Here is a 14348-nt window from a genome sequence, read left to right as displayed (position 1 = left end):
ACATCTCTTGAAAGGCTACACTGCAAAAATAACTCCTGTTGTTTACCATAGACTAAAACTTCTCTCTCCTTCGACCCCCACTTTCTTTCTTTATTTGGAACTGGAGAAGCTGTGTGATTGTTGCTACAGTTGTGAACAACTGGGGAATTGTCTAATTTACTTCTTTGTGGACAGTTTCCATCTCAGATGGTGTATATATAGGACTTTAATTATATACATGTTTATGGAAGAAGAGTAGGTAAAACAAACCAAATTTGGGGCTTTTAATCTGGTTCTTTTGGTAGGAAACACTTGATTGTCCAATGTTTGAAAATCCTCTGGTCCCCAGTGTCCAAGTGACAGTGACAGCAGTAGACTCTTCACTAAGTTCTTGTCGAGTTTTTGTTTGTTTGCTTTACAAAACTCTCATCACTCTGCCAGTTGATTCATTCTCATATTTATTCTCATTCTTCCCCTCCCTCTCTTCTCCTGCCTCTCTTCTTTAGGACATGATCAAATTCCCATAAAAAGCCACAGTGTAATTCATAAGCCTAAATTGTTGTAAAGATTCACTGCATGGTGTATAGTTGCCAATTTAGGTTTTCTAAGAGAAAGAACAAAAATTATTAAAGAATTATCCAGCTTTGTTGAGACCTGGGCAATTAGCTTCTTGAATGTTGCAGAGACATTTAAAGCATCCACTGCTTATTTGCAGAATTAAAAAGCTTTGGCTATTATTTCTTGTTTAATAAACTTTGACCACAGTCACACTAGGAGCTCCATACAAAAGATGTACAGGCCTGAAAAAAAAAATTAAAAAAAAACTGATTAAATTTTAACCAGCTGCTGGGCAGATAGTTTGCCTGAGGCACATTTGTCAGTTTCAAAGGGTCTTTTTATTAATTTTGCATTTTGTATTTTGTTAGTGGAAAGAGCTCCCTCTTTGGGGACTGCCAAAAGCTATAGGCTGCGAATCTTCAAGCAACCCAAGGACGCTTCTGAGAATGCCAAGTAGATTTGGATTCCTGAGTATTCCCTATTACATGAGCTTTATCGGTCCTAAAAATATATTAACTTTAGGGGTGAGCTATTTGAATTAATGTTTCAGGATCCCCACTGACTTTGCTTTGGTTAACATGAATCCTGCTATTTGTCTGTAAGAACATGCCTGACCTTGCAGTGCAAACTTGAGCAATTTGCTTGACCTCTCTGAAACTCAGGTTTCTGGTCTATAAAATAATAGAGTGAGAAGTTTATCTATGTGGTCCCTGGAGTACTGGATTAGCTGGTTTATGACTGGTTGGGGAGTTCTGACAGAATAAAACTCTTGTGTTTTTCTTTTTTGTGATAATTATATTATTAGTAGTAACTGCAAGGGTGAATCAAAAATTACCTGCACTCTGGGTGTAGAATTAGTTTTAATTAACTTTTAGAAAAGACAAACACATCATTTTCCAACATAATCTCCTTGCTTTTCAATAGACTTTGTCCATCTGTCAACAAGCTTTTGTATTCCTTCATTAAAAAGTGTTTTAGGCTGAGCTTTGAGCTACAAATGCACTGCTGTCTTCACTTCTTCATCAGAAGTGAGTCTTCATCCTCCTAGGGCTGCTTTCAGGGGACCAAATAGGTGAAAGTCAGATGGAACAAGATCAGCACTATAGGGAGGATGCTTTAATTCCTCAAAATGAAGTTTTTGCAGAGTGTCGACAGTGTGGACAGAAGTGTGCAGACATGCATTGTCTTGCAAGATCACAACGCCCTTGGATAGCAGTCCTTTCCATTTAATCCAAAGTTTAGGCTTCAGCTCTTCAATAAGCATCTCACTGTAATGAGCACTGTTGACTGTTGAACGTTTTTCCTGATAATGTTCCAGTACTGGCCCTTGAGAATCCCAGAAAACTGTAAGCATCAATTTTCCAGCTGATGGTTGACTTTTGAACTTTTACTTGGTTGGCAGTTGAGGATGTTTCCATTCCATACTGTGCTGTTTACTCTCAGGCTTGTAGTGATGAATCCATGTCTCATCACCAGTAACGATTCTCTTTAAGAAACTTTCACCTTCTTTTAGAGTATCTGTCCAAATTTTGTTTGCAGATATTCAAACACTTCTGTTTATGCTCTTCTGTGAGTTATTTTGGTACTCATCTTGCACAAACTTTTTGAAACCTAAGTCTGTCATGGATTACTTCATTTTGAAGTATTAAAGCATCCTCACTATAGTCTGGCAAGTCTGATCTTGCTCCATCAGACTTTCACCTATTTGGTCCCCTGAAAGTAGCCCTAAGAGGATGAAGATTCACTTCTGATGAAGAAGTGAAGACAGCGGTATGTTCGTGGCTCGCAGCTCAGCCTAAAATATTTTTTAATGAGTGAAAACCAAAGCTTGTTGACAGATGGACGAAGTGTACTGAAAAGCAAGAAGATTATGTTGGAAAATGATGTATTTGTCTTTTCTAAAAGTTAATTAAAATTAATTCTGCAGCCAGAATGTGGATAATTTTTGACTCACCCTTGTAGAATTTATTGAAATGTTTGTATGCCAAGTTTTATGTTCGGCACTTTATATATATTTTAATATTTATTTTTTCAGAGAAAACTTCTGAGACCAGCGCTATCTTTATTCCCACATTACAGATGAGGTATCTCAGAGCACAAGAGATTAAGAAATTTACCCGAAGTTAAATAAGTGGCTAAACCAGGATTTGAAAACAAGCCTGCTTGATGCCACACTTTGTTACTAAACAGTTTTTTTTTGTTTTTGTTTTTTTTTTTGCTCTGATGTAAAGGAACAGCTTCTGTTTCTGGACTAGAAATGTGCTCTGACTTCATGCAAATATTTCCAAATTTCACATTTAGCTGGGATTGGATGTGGTGAAAATATTGTGCCAAACTCAAAGCTGTCCTGAAAAATTCAGACAGGCCTCTCCTGACTTAGGCAGCCTAGGCTGGAGGGGACTGCCTGCAGCATAAAGACACTTTGTGAAAAGGAGGCAGAACTCAGGGGTTAAATGGAAAATACAAAACTCTTCTGTGATGCTGGGAATTTCATAAGTTCCACTCAGGCATCTTCAAACAGCATTAAATACAAAGTAGAAAAGTCTACCCTCAGGCTAGAATTTGTAGATGACTTACCTGCAGGAGAATATGGCTAAATTTCTGCCTGAAGACAAAGAATCAGGGCTTACATTTACAAAGTAGAAGGAAAAAGCAATATGTGTGTGTATATATATATATTGAATATATATTTCTTTTTTGTATTTTAGCTTTTTATATATATTTTATACATAAATATGTAGTTTCACCAGTGAGACTTTTTATGCCAAATCAATACCTGTTGGACTGGCTTTTGCATTATTTAATGTCCTTACCTATTGGGAGGAATAAGGTACTATCAGCCTCAATGTGATCATACTTCCATGGCCTTTAAACTCCTGCAGAGGATTCTTTTGCTTCACCTCTGAAAGCAAATCCTCTGGGGTATGCTGCCTGGCCACAAATGTGGCTTTTTACTTGCTGCTCATCTGGCTTGGGTTCTTCAATCATGATGACTTAACCTATTGATTAAAAAGTTGGTGGGGCTGGGGAAGAAAATTGCACAAAGCTCTTCTGTGATACTGGGGTGGAGGAGTGTCCCAAAGGGGCTTGTTTGGTTGTTTTTGAACTAAACTTTCCTGGGTTTCTGCAGTAATTCTTGTCCCTGCTGTTCAGTGCACTATAACTAACAAAGCGGAGTGTCTGCTTGGACTGGCCCAGGAACCCCAAAGAACTTCCAGAGCAACAGTAGTTAATGAAAGAGAAACACATGCATTTGTGATAACATTGAAAAGTTATTTCATTTAGCAAATGCTTATAGACTTAAAAAAAAAACTCAGAAAGAAAAGGAAACAAAATGTATTGGACATACATTCACAGAAATGTAGGATTTTAGGCTCAGGAAAATGGCGTAGTTTATACACGATTATATGGAAAATTATACCGAAATTTAAGGTCTGGTTTGTCATTCTTGACCCAGTTTTCTTTGCATGGCACCTGCAGTTCCCCAAAGTTCCAGTTTTGCTGTGTAGCTTGAGTCTGTTGTATTAGATTCGTATACATTTAGAATTTCTGTGCTTCCTGGTGCCTTTATCTTAAATAGTGACCAATAATAATACTCCTTATCTAACAATGCTTCTAGTATATTAGTTACCTTTGCTGACTAACAACCCCCAAACGTAAAACAACACCCACTTAATACCTCAGTTTCTATGAGCCAGGATCTGGGCATGGCTTTGCAAGGTCCATGTTTCACAGTTTCTCACAAGGCTGCTCTCAAGGTATCAGACCAGGGTCATCTTGAAGGTCAGCTTGTGGTTGTCGACAGCATTCAGTTGATTCCTCACAAGAAATTGGACGAGGGTCTCAGTTACTCACTGGTGGCTGGCCAGAGATTGCTCCCAGTTCCTTGCCATGTAGGCCTCTCCAAGATGGCAGCCTGCTTCCTCAAGGTGTGCAAGCCAGAGGAATAGAGAGTCTGTTCACAAGACAGAAGTTATAATCGTTTGTAATGTGATCGCGGAGGTGTCATAGCCCCAACGTTGCTGTATTCTATTGGTTAGAAGCAAGCTACTCATATGTTTTATCTGATAACTGCAATATATAAAGTTCCTGACTGACTTAGCCTAGGTTGTCCAGAGATCAAAGGTTATATGCAATTGTATTTTTAGGAAGCACAATCCAAGGGAGCAGGAGTGCAGGCAAAGGGAGTGAGGCAGGGAAGAAGAGACAGTCTAAATGAGGCTGTGTTACTAGCTGGCTGCCACTAAGTCCAACTGATTTTTCCATAGCATAGGACTATGCTATATAATGGCCTCTTAAGAAGCCATACAAAATTCTTCCCAGGATCATCTGTCTAGAGGAAGGTATGAGAAAGAAGTTGCCCATTGGCTCCATCTCCTGTTAGTCAAAGATTGACCAATAAGGCATCCACAATCCTGGTTTCCACATTGTGGACACTGAGCAGGTCTCTCTGTTTTTCATCTTTGTAGCAACAGGGAAGCCCTGGGACAGGAGTTGAAAAGCATGCAGTGCAAGCATGAGGTGGGACATTTTCAGGTTGTACCTGCATGAAGTTGGTCAGAGCCCACTCAGAACTGGCCATGAGAGCAATGACCAGAATGTGAGAGAGAGGTGAGGTCAAGTGCATCAGAACTGCTATCTAAGAGATGTGTGGTACAGGGTCTACATCTGGCATGTGTTTTTTCTGCTGATTCTTACTCATGATGGTTTATTTCTTTATATTCTTAATCTTTTAGTGTAAGTTTTTCGTTGCTTAAATTTGGGGAATCCTGTGTAGCCTAAATCAAGGATGCTTTCCTTAAGAAAAAAAATGCATTTGCTTCTTCCAGGAGCTAGAGGGTTACCACCTACCTGGGACTCTTTAAACTTCTTCCTGGATTTCTAGCTTAGTGTGAATGTCTAAGGGTAAATAACTCTGGCGCCAGGCATATTCACCAGGATATAGCACTAATATTGGCATTTACTTCAGAAACACTTTGCCTCGATATTTGCTTATAGATCATGCTCATGTTTTTGATCATTTTTGCCTTTGAGTGAGAGGACCAGTGCTTGGAGAATTCTCTCACTTTCTGAAGCTCAGCAGTGCACTCAGCAGTGTATTTTATACAGCACATCGTCAGTGTGCATTGAAGCACTGCTAAGTATCTGGTTGTCATACTCTCAGAAGCCAGGTCACTCTTTCTTGCTCTTTTTCAAAACTGGGAAGGATGAGGATTACAGTGGCCAAAGAGGAACTTCAAGAGATGGTAGCATATAGCTTCGATCCCATTCTAGATATCAACTTAAAGGCTGCATTTGTGTCCTCCTATCTACTGCTAGGGATATGCTGAACCTTTTCCTTGGAGGGCTGAGTTCAGGCTGGCTTTGGAAAGGAAAGGCTCAAAACTAGTTCCTGCAAGCTTCCTGCAAGCTGTAGCCCAGATCCTGCTTGGGCATTAGCCACGCTTGACACCCCTTCTCTGCAGGCTTGGCTCTGGAGCAGGTGTGTTTTCAAGACAGTGCTGACCACAGGTGTGAGTGACATGGGCAGACAAGTGTGAGATATGAAAAATACAGGCTTCAGCAGTGTGGCCAGGTGTGTCAGGAACTCATCTGGCCACTGAGCCCCGGGGGGCTGGACTCTTCCTGCCAGAATGGAGTAGGGTGAGCACAGAGGGTGAGCACGGCCCTGCAGAGATGAATGAGGGGCTATTCGACGCAGGAGGTGGAGGTGGGACCTCCCTAACACTCCAAATTCTCAAGGGGCACTAAAACTGGAGGCAATGGAGGCAGGGCAGCTTGGTTGAGGACAGAAGTGAGATAAGGAGATCTGGTCAAGAAATACATTGTGTGCAAAGAGAATAACATTAGGCAGAGATTTGGAGCTGAAAAGAGACAAGTATCATTTAGCCTAGTGCTTTCAACTGAGGACTTCAACCTTTGGTGGCATGAGAAGCTCTAGTGCAAGAGCACGCCTTTAAGTAACACTGAATCTCTAATGAGAATTTTTATATCTATTTCATTTGTTAGATCTATTTTAGTTCTCCTGTTTACCAAGAAGAAAGCCTTAGGTATTGTTACTATGTCTTTAACACCTCTCTGACAGGTGCTATTTTCACTTTTTAACAAAGCAAAAAGCATTTGGCAGGCAAAAAATGCCCAGCTAGAATTTAATGACATTGTTTTGTATCACTGAATTTTTTTTCTTTTTGGTTACTTTTTAGACTTGTTAAGTGATATGACAGTAAAGTTTTCTTTGACAGTAAATTTAATTGAATTTTAAAAAAGTGAGTCAATTTAAGGAAAATATTAAATAAAATAATATAGATGATAATTAGATATGGCACAATTAGAAAGATGGTATGAGGATGACTAAGAATTAGGAACATTAATCAGGTACAATCTTCTGATTTTATGGTTCATGCAACAGGAGAAATAGGGAATTACCTTCTCAGGCCACACATCCCATTAGCATCAGAACAGGAAATACAAACCACGTTTCCCAGCATCCAATCCATATTTCTGTGCACCATACCAGGCTATGTCCCAAAATATAGCAACAGTGAATTGCTTCTCACGGTGGAGGTATAACCAAAAGTAAAAAGCCATAGTGCTCTGAGTTAAATGCCAATAAAAGAGGATAGCAAGGTATTTTGACATATAAAACAATGCCTTATTGTTTTTTGCCAGTTTCCTCTCGGCATTCTCTTACTCTTTTTAATCACCTTACTCTTTCCTTATGTGTGCATTTCCCTCAAGAAAAGATGTGACTGCCCTGAGTTGCAAAATGCTTGTTCTCTTAGGAGAATTAAGAGGACTGCAGGTATAGCCAAAGTGTTAGATGATATGAGGAAAAAGATTCTCTCTCCTTCTCCCTGACTCCCAACTAGGATTCTCCTGGTCTTGGGAGTGTTGAAAAATGAAGGAAAACTCTATATGAGTAAAGATCATGATAGGTCTTGGAGAAGGAGGTTCCAGACTCTGTCTCTCAGCCAGAAGCAGCTCTGGGGAACTCATATTATAGACAGGTTTGTGGGATCTGAGAGCAGAGGGTCTCTGCTTCTCTGGCAAGGCCAAGGAGATGAATTGGCTGCTTTGAGAGTGTCAAAGAGCTCCTGAACCCCAACATGGCTCAGAAGTAAAGAGAGGAGGTACCATACAGATGGGAATAAGGGATGGCTTTGCAGTAGCAGCAGGAAGGTATCAATGAGGATGACATAAGATGAGGAGGATCTCAAAGGATAGTTGAATTAGAGGGGTAAAAAGTCACATTTCACAGCTGATTTGATGGATTGAAATTCACATCTGATTTAAGAGATAGGAATTACAGTGCGTGTGTGTGCACTCAGCGTAAAGAGCAGCTAGTTGCTAAATCCATGATTTGGGTCAAATCTTAGAGGATAAACAGGATTCCAAACAGCAGAAGCTTTGGGAAGGAATAGGCACATAATCAACCAGTGATTTTTTTCTTTTTTCTTTTTTTTTTGGTAAAGCAAAAGAATAAGTTTCCTAAGAGAAGTTCAAACAAAATGCAGTGGGAGCTCAAAGGAAGGAGGGATTGATTCTCATTGGATAGATGAGGTCACTTTCTCAGAGAATGGGTCATGCGGCCCAGACTTGGACAGGTGAGTAGGGAAAACTCTCTTTCAGTTCAGCCTCTGCAGAGGCAGATGCCTGGTTTCCAGGAGGTGAAAATGAATCTGATGTCATGGCCTGATGCTCCATATCTTCTAACCCTTTCTGTGGTCTTTGCAGAGACAGGATGATTTTTGGACATTGATCTACGAACTAACTATGAGGCCATATGGTATAGGGACTTCAGAGTTTAACAAGCCAGGGCTCAAATCATTGGCCTTTCTGAGCCTCAGTTTCCTCATTACAGAGAATGGGAACAATATAACCTACCACATATGATTGTTGGGAGAAAAATTTAGATAATAATCGACTTAAAGCCTGGGAAAAAGTGCTTGGCATAGAGGCAGGTCCCAGTAGCAATTGTCTTTTCTTCCTTCTCCTCCCAGAGAGGACTGACTTTTTCTCATCTCTGTATCTTTCACTGTGTCATTATAGTGCCTTGTACATGGAAGGGGCAATGAAGAATTTCTTGCTTTGACTTGCTCTGATTTAAAGAGCGTGTATAGTGGAAAACAGGCAAAGAAAATCACCACTGATATACCAGCCAGCTGTTAGATGAAGATCAGAGAAGGTTTTCCATTAAGCCATGCAGTTTTTCTTTCTTTGGCTGTCAGTCAGCACAAAGGTAATCCCAAGAATCAAGGCACTGAAAAGTGAATTTCTGGCTGAACTGATCACAGCACTCCTGACATCATACAGCTGCTGCTTTCCATAATCAATGCCAGAGCTTAGTTTATTCACCTTATGAGTCCCTTGTGAAATTCCAAACCCAGTACCTGACGGTAACATTTCCCCTAATTGATGCATGTTTGCTTTGGGAATTACATCCTGTTTGATTAATTTTGGGTTTGATTTCCCTCCTCCCGGTGCTATGATTTTCATGGACAGAGCTGTTCTTTTGATGCTTTGCATGTGGTGGAAGGAGGTGGATCTGTGGGCACTGAGCTAGGTCCTAACGCCAGCCTCCTGGCTTTGGGGGAACATTTCTTGGGAAAAGACGGGGAAATGACTGACCTGGTAGATCTTGGTGGGACATTTTAACTTAGTGTTTAGAGGAGAAGGAGAGTAACACTGAGCATCACACAGTGGATTGGACCACTGATACAGAATTACATAGCTATTATGTAAATTGAAGAAACTGAGGCTCAGAGAAAGAAAAACCATAAACCCAGTAAAGAGTGGAGCTTCTGTTCAAGTCTCATGTTCTTTCCCTCCACCAAACTTTAAAAAAATTAGACTAGAATAGTTTTGTAAAAACTTAGAATTTTTTGGAAAAGAAAATTAATTGCCCATTGCCACTTTCAGCTCTCTGATATATTTCCTTACTGTCTTTTTCCCATTTGCATCGTTTTGGATACAGTTTTGTAATTGTACCATTTGAAATATTGTATTTCAAGTCCTTAAAGAAATATTTTCTTAGCAATAGCTTTGCAGAGTTACCAGGATTAAAATTTTCGCCTCCATTTATTGAATATTGGACAGCAATTAAGGAAATTCTATACACAGAGACCTTCTAACTCCCAGGTCCTAGCAGACTCTGGGGAGTTGTTTACCCAACACTACAGGGTACTGGATAATGCCCTCACAGTGAAGTAATTCTGTTGTGTCTGCCAAGGATTCCCAAACTGTAACTCCTTTTCAGGCCTCTTCCCTGGATTTCTTGAGTGACCTATCTAGTCTTGTGTTTTACTTCCCAAATGTATGTTTGTGCCTCAGCAAGAATGTTCAGTCTTTTTTCAGCAAGTAACTCCGCTTTATCTATAGGGTAGCAGAAAGCCCCGTCACTCTGAGCAAACTACTTCAACTTGCTTAGCTCGTTTTCCCCAGGTATAAACAAAGGGGATAACACTTATAGGCCTGTCTGGATATCAGTAAGATAATGTGGGCATCCTGCCTACAACAATGGCCACCTGTGCTACTAAGAGAAGACTCAGTGTCTGCTCCTGGGTCCCTAGCAGCTCTGGGAACCCCAGGGTGCAAAGATCCCCCATAGGATCCAGGGGATATTTGCTGCCAACGGCCAGCTTTTTTGTTGAAAATGGGATGAAACAGGGATAGAGTGAAGCCTCAGAAGATGGATGGGGGGACCACATTCTCCAGATCAGGCCTTGAGAGCACTTGGGGGGGACTCAGAGCAGGACACCCAGGACTAGTGCTGTGAGGCCAGGAAGCCAGGTGAGACTGATAGATGATCTTTTAATCTCCTGCTGCTGTGCAAGGGCCCCAGAAACTGGGTGCAGGACCTTCGGCTCTGAGTGTGAAGCAGAGAAAGGCTGTGATGTGACAGCAGACATAAAAGGGCTGGTCTTGAGAAGCTGTGCAAGGAGGGCCAAGAATTTTACAATAGCTGCACCACTGCAGGGAATCCCCAGACTCAGCTCTGGTAGGGTGAGGGCATTTACCAGGCAGGCCCTGGGCCTTGTCTGACTTTGGCATTTGCTGCTCAAGGTCGATGTTTCGGAAAGGTCCCGATGTAGTTCTTTGGCATTCCAGCTGCCCACTCTCCCAGTTCTTGTACCTATTATGATACTCACGGAGCTGTCAGGCCTCTCTAGCCACAGTCAGACTGCGTATAGGGGAAGAAAAAGGAAGTCATCAAAGTTGACCAAGAACTTGGAAAACTGCATTTGAGATTCTTTGGAACATTCATGCATATGCTTTGGTCAGGAGTAGGTGGTCCTGAGCTTGAAGATGATACTCTTATACACTTAAACCTGCAGATTAACAGGGGCCATTAAAAATGGTGCATAGAGAGCTCTCTAACTATGCCCTGAATAAGGACTGGAGGTTAAGGTGGCAAGGTGGAGCAGCAGAGGAGGAAGGACCACTTACCCAGGCTGCAGGGAGCTCACATTGTAATTTGAAAAGCCAATAGTAGGGTTACTATACAACCTGATTTGCCTAGGATGGTCCCAACTTACGCCTCTTATCCCTGTAATAGTGAACTCTTTCACTCTAAAAACTTTCTTGACTTAAAAAAATAAATGGTTCACCCTACTACTATTACTAATAAGGTATTCACAAGTGAATATTCTGAAGGACTATAAGAATACAAAATGTTCCAAGGGCTTGGGACAAAGAAGTTGTGCTTCTCAGGATTTAGGGAACCTTAGGATACCTGGAAGAGGACTTGCAGCATCTTAGTAAGTGAGGTAGCCCAGTGGTCAGAACTTGTTTAGCATTTAATCAACAAGGACTTGACCTTGTCTGATGTGAACTAATGCAGTTGATGCCCAGTACCACTGATGGCAGACCCTTGTGATTCAGGTCTGCACATTAGACCTCTGGCTTCCTGTACACTGGTGCCTGACCAATTCCATAAGAGACTGGTATATGTTGTCCTGCAAGAATTCAGTTTAATGTACCATCCTTCATGTCTTAAACAAGTTAGCCAGAGTATTGCAGTGTGGAGTGGGAGTGGAGGGTGGTGATCAGAGATGGAGGGTGGGATGTGTGTACAGCCGTTGGCCCTGTTAAGCTGGGCCAGCAGATCTACTCAGAGCTCATGTGATTTTGATCATTTATTTGCCTGGTTACAGGATAGTCAGGGCTCCCATTTATTAAGGACAGAGAAGAAAGCAAAGTAAGCATTGTTTCACTTAATGCAAATCGAAAGTACCCGGGGGGAAGTAAATATATTCTGTGGAACGAGAAAGGTCATGTCATGTTCTCTGAGAAGGAGGTAGGGAGAAGCAATAAGTCACATCGCTGTGAGGCAGGCCTGAGGAAACAGGGATAATGGATAGTGGAAGAACTAAACCCATTGTGGCTTTCCCTAATGCCTTTTTATTCAATCAGTTGGCCTATCAATCAGTCAATTAATATATCAACAAGCACGTATTGAGGACCTACTGTGGGCCAGCCCTTAGGATAGATAGAAAATATCCAAGCCATGGTCCCTCTCACTGAGGGGCTCATTATCCAGCTGGGAAGATGAGTAGGATATGCCAGCCCTTGTCTTCCCCAGCCACTGTTAACTACAGACCCAACCATACTCAGTCCCTGACCCAGTCCCTGCTGGACAGGAAATACTGAGTAAAGACTCAGCTCCTCCAGCATGCAGGGAAAGCCTGAGAGCCAATGTGCTTGGGGCTCACCCCAGACCATCATTTGCTCTTTAATTGAAGACTACTCCAAACCCCTCCTCAGGCACAGGTTGGCCTCAGCTTCCAGTTCAGCTTGACAGTTTTTGCAGAGGCAGTAAGACTTACTGGTACAGGACAATCTGTGGGCTTTGGAATCTGGTGGTCCTGATTTGAATCCTGCCTCTGCCACTTTCTAGCTGTGCTGATCAAATACATAACCCTTTTCTGGTAAAAGGAGATGAAAAGATGTCACTTGAAGGATGTTGTGAGGAATTAATGAGCTAACTGGTTATAGAGCCTAACACAGAGAAGAGATTCAACTGATGGTAGTGATTAGTGCTGTGATTAGTAGTAGTAGTAGTAGTAGTAGTAGTAGTAGCAGTAGCAGTAGCAGTAGCAGTAGCAGTAGCAGTAGCAGTAGCAGTAGCAGTAGCAGTAGCAGTAGCAGTAGCCAAAATAGATGTAGTTATTCTTCCCACAGAGAATGGATTCCTGCTCTAGTGAATAAGGTCTGTTACCAGGTCTGTGGTCTTCTCAGCTCCTTCAGACACAATTTGATTTCCTCTTCCAAGTAGACTGATCAGAGCATCGACTCTTAAAAAAAAAAAAATCAACTCTTCTCTTGCTTGATGGTCAACACTATCCTTAATCAGTCATGAATTCACTGTACCTCCTTAAACATCTGTTCAGAGCTCCTGGATAACCCAACTGAGGACCAGCCTCAAAATTGGCGTGGTTTTCCTAAAATGGTCCTATCTGGTTCTGCATTCTGCCCTCACCTACTTGTTCCTGTTGCCAAGACCCTGCTTTTCTTCGTGACAAATTCTATCTGGTTTAAGGCAAATAATTCCAGGAAATCTGTGCTAACTGCTAAGATAGTGGCACAGAAGACTGGGTGATGGCTGCCTTTGGAAGAAAGCTCGACAGGAGCGGACTTTCCAAGGACGGGGAGTTGCTAAATGGGAGTTTGAAATGGTAAATCCAGACAGGGTTCTGATGTGAATAGTGGTCTGGAAGGAAGACAGCACAGCTGACCACAATGTGGTCAGAGCAGAGAGAAATAGAGACAGTCTGACTAGAATGTTTTGAAGGTCACACAAAAGTGTTTGGATTTACTCCTAGACAAAGGAAAGATATTGGCCTTGAAAGTCCATGTGATTTTCCAATACAGAGATGCTTTAAAATAATCAATCTTATAAGAACAGTCTTATCCCTATAGCTTATGGAGAGTCAGCTGGCTAGAGCACTTGCCTTCTGTCCCCCTGTCCTGTATGCTGTTCATTTCCTTGGGTTCCTGCTTGCTCCGTCAAGAGGCTCTTGCCCACCTTCTTTTGATTTTCTTCACTGTTCTTGAAATCCACCCTCTAGCAAGAATATTCTCCCTTCACATGCGTATATATCTATTTCATTTCTGTCTTCTTCTCCATTCAACTTTTACAGTAGATTTTTCCCATTCTCTCTATGAACCAGAGATGTCAGACACAGTTGATTAAAATTTGATATTATCCTTGCTTTTCTGTAGAAAAATGAGATGGCCTGCCATGTCCAATTTGTTAAGTCCTACAACTTTTCTTGATTAAGTTTTTAGGTTTATATCATGACCACATTATGTTCTCAATAATTAAAGAAAATTCATCTGGGTTATTTTATGAAAGTTTTCATTCAACTTTACAAATATATTGCATTTTCCAGTGTGTTAGTAATTAGGAGACTGGATAGGCTGAAATTCGATGGGAAGTATTTTGGCCCCACTAAGGATGTCTGGGCCACAAATTCTACATCCTGATTCCTCATTCTAACTCCAGACTACAAGTAAAAGTTTGAAGTAACCGTATCTTCCAAATTCCAAATCAGGACACAGAGTCTAATAGAAACACATCGTTTCTCCTTGTTTTTACAGTTATTTTTACTGAAGCAAGTTATATTTATTAAACACTTAGTGATATTTCTTAATTAAATATAATTAATTGCTGTGTAAAATTGAAGTCCTCCTGGGAAATTCTTCCTCAGGGTCACAACTGGAAATGCATGGATCACTTCTCCATTTCTGAACACTTTTTAATTCTCTCCCTGGACAAGGAATGTTGGAGTTTCTTGAATCTATCCCCATGC

The sequence above is a fragment of the Hippopotamus amphibius genome, chromosome 9 (genome assembly GCF_030028045.1).
Source record: "Hippopotamus amphibius kiboko isolate mHipAmp2 chromosome 9, mHipAmp2.hap2, whole genome shotgun sequence".
Taxonomy (NCBI): Eukaryota; Metazoa; Chordata; class Mammalia; order Artiodactyla; family Hippopotamidae; genus Hippopotamus; species Hippopotamus amphibius.
Note: the sequence above shows the minus strand (reverse complement) of the source record.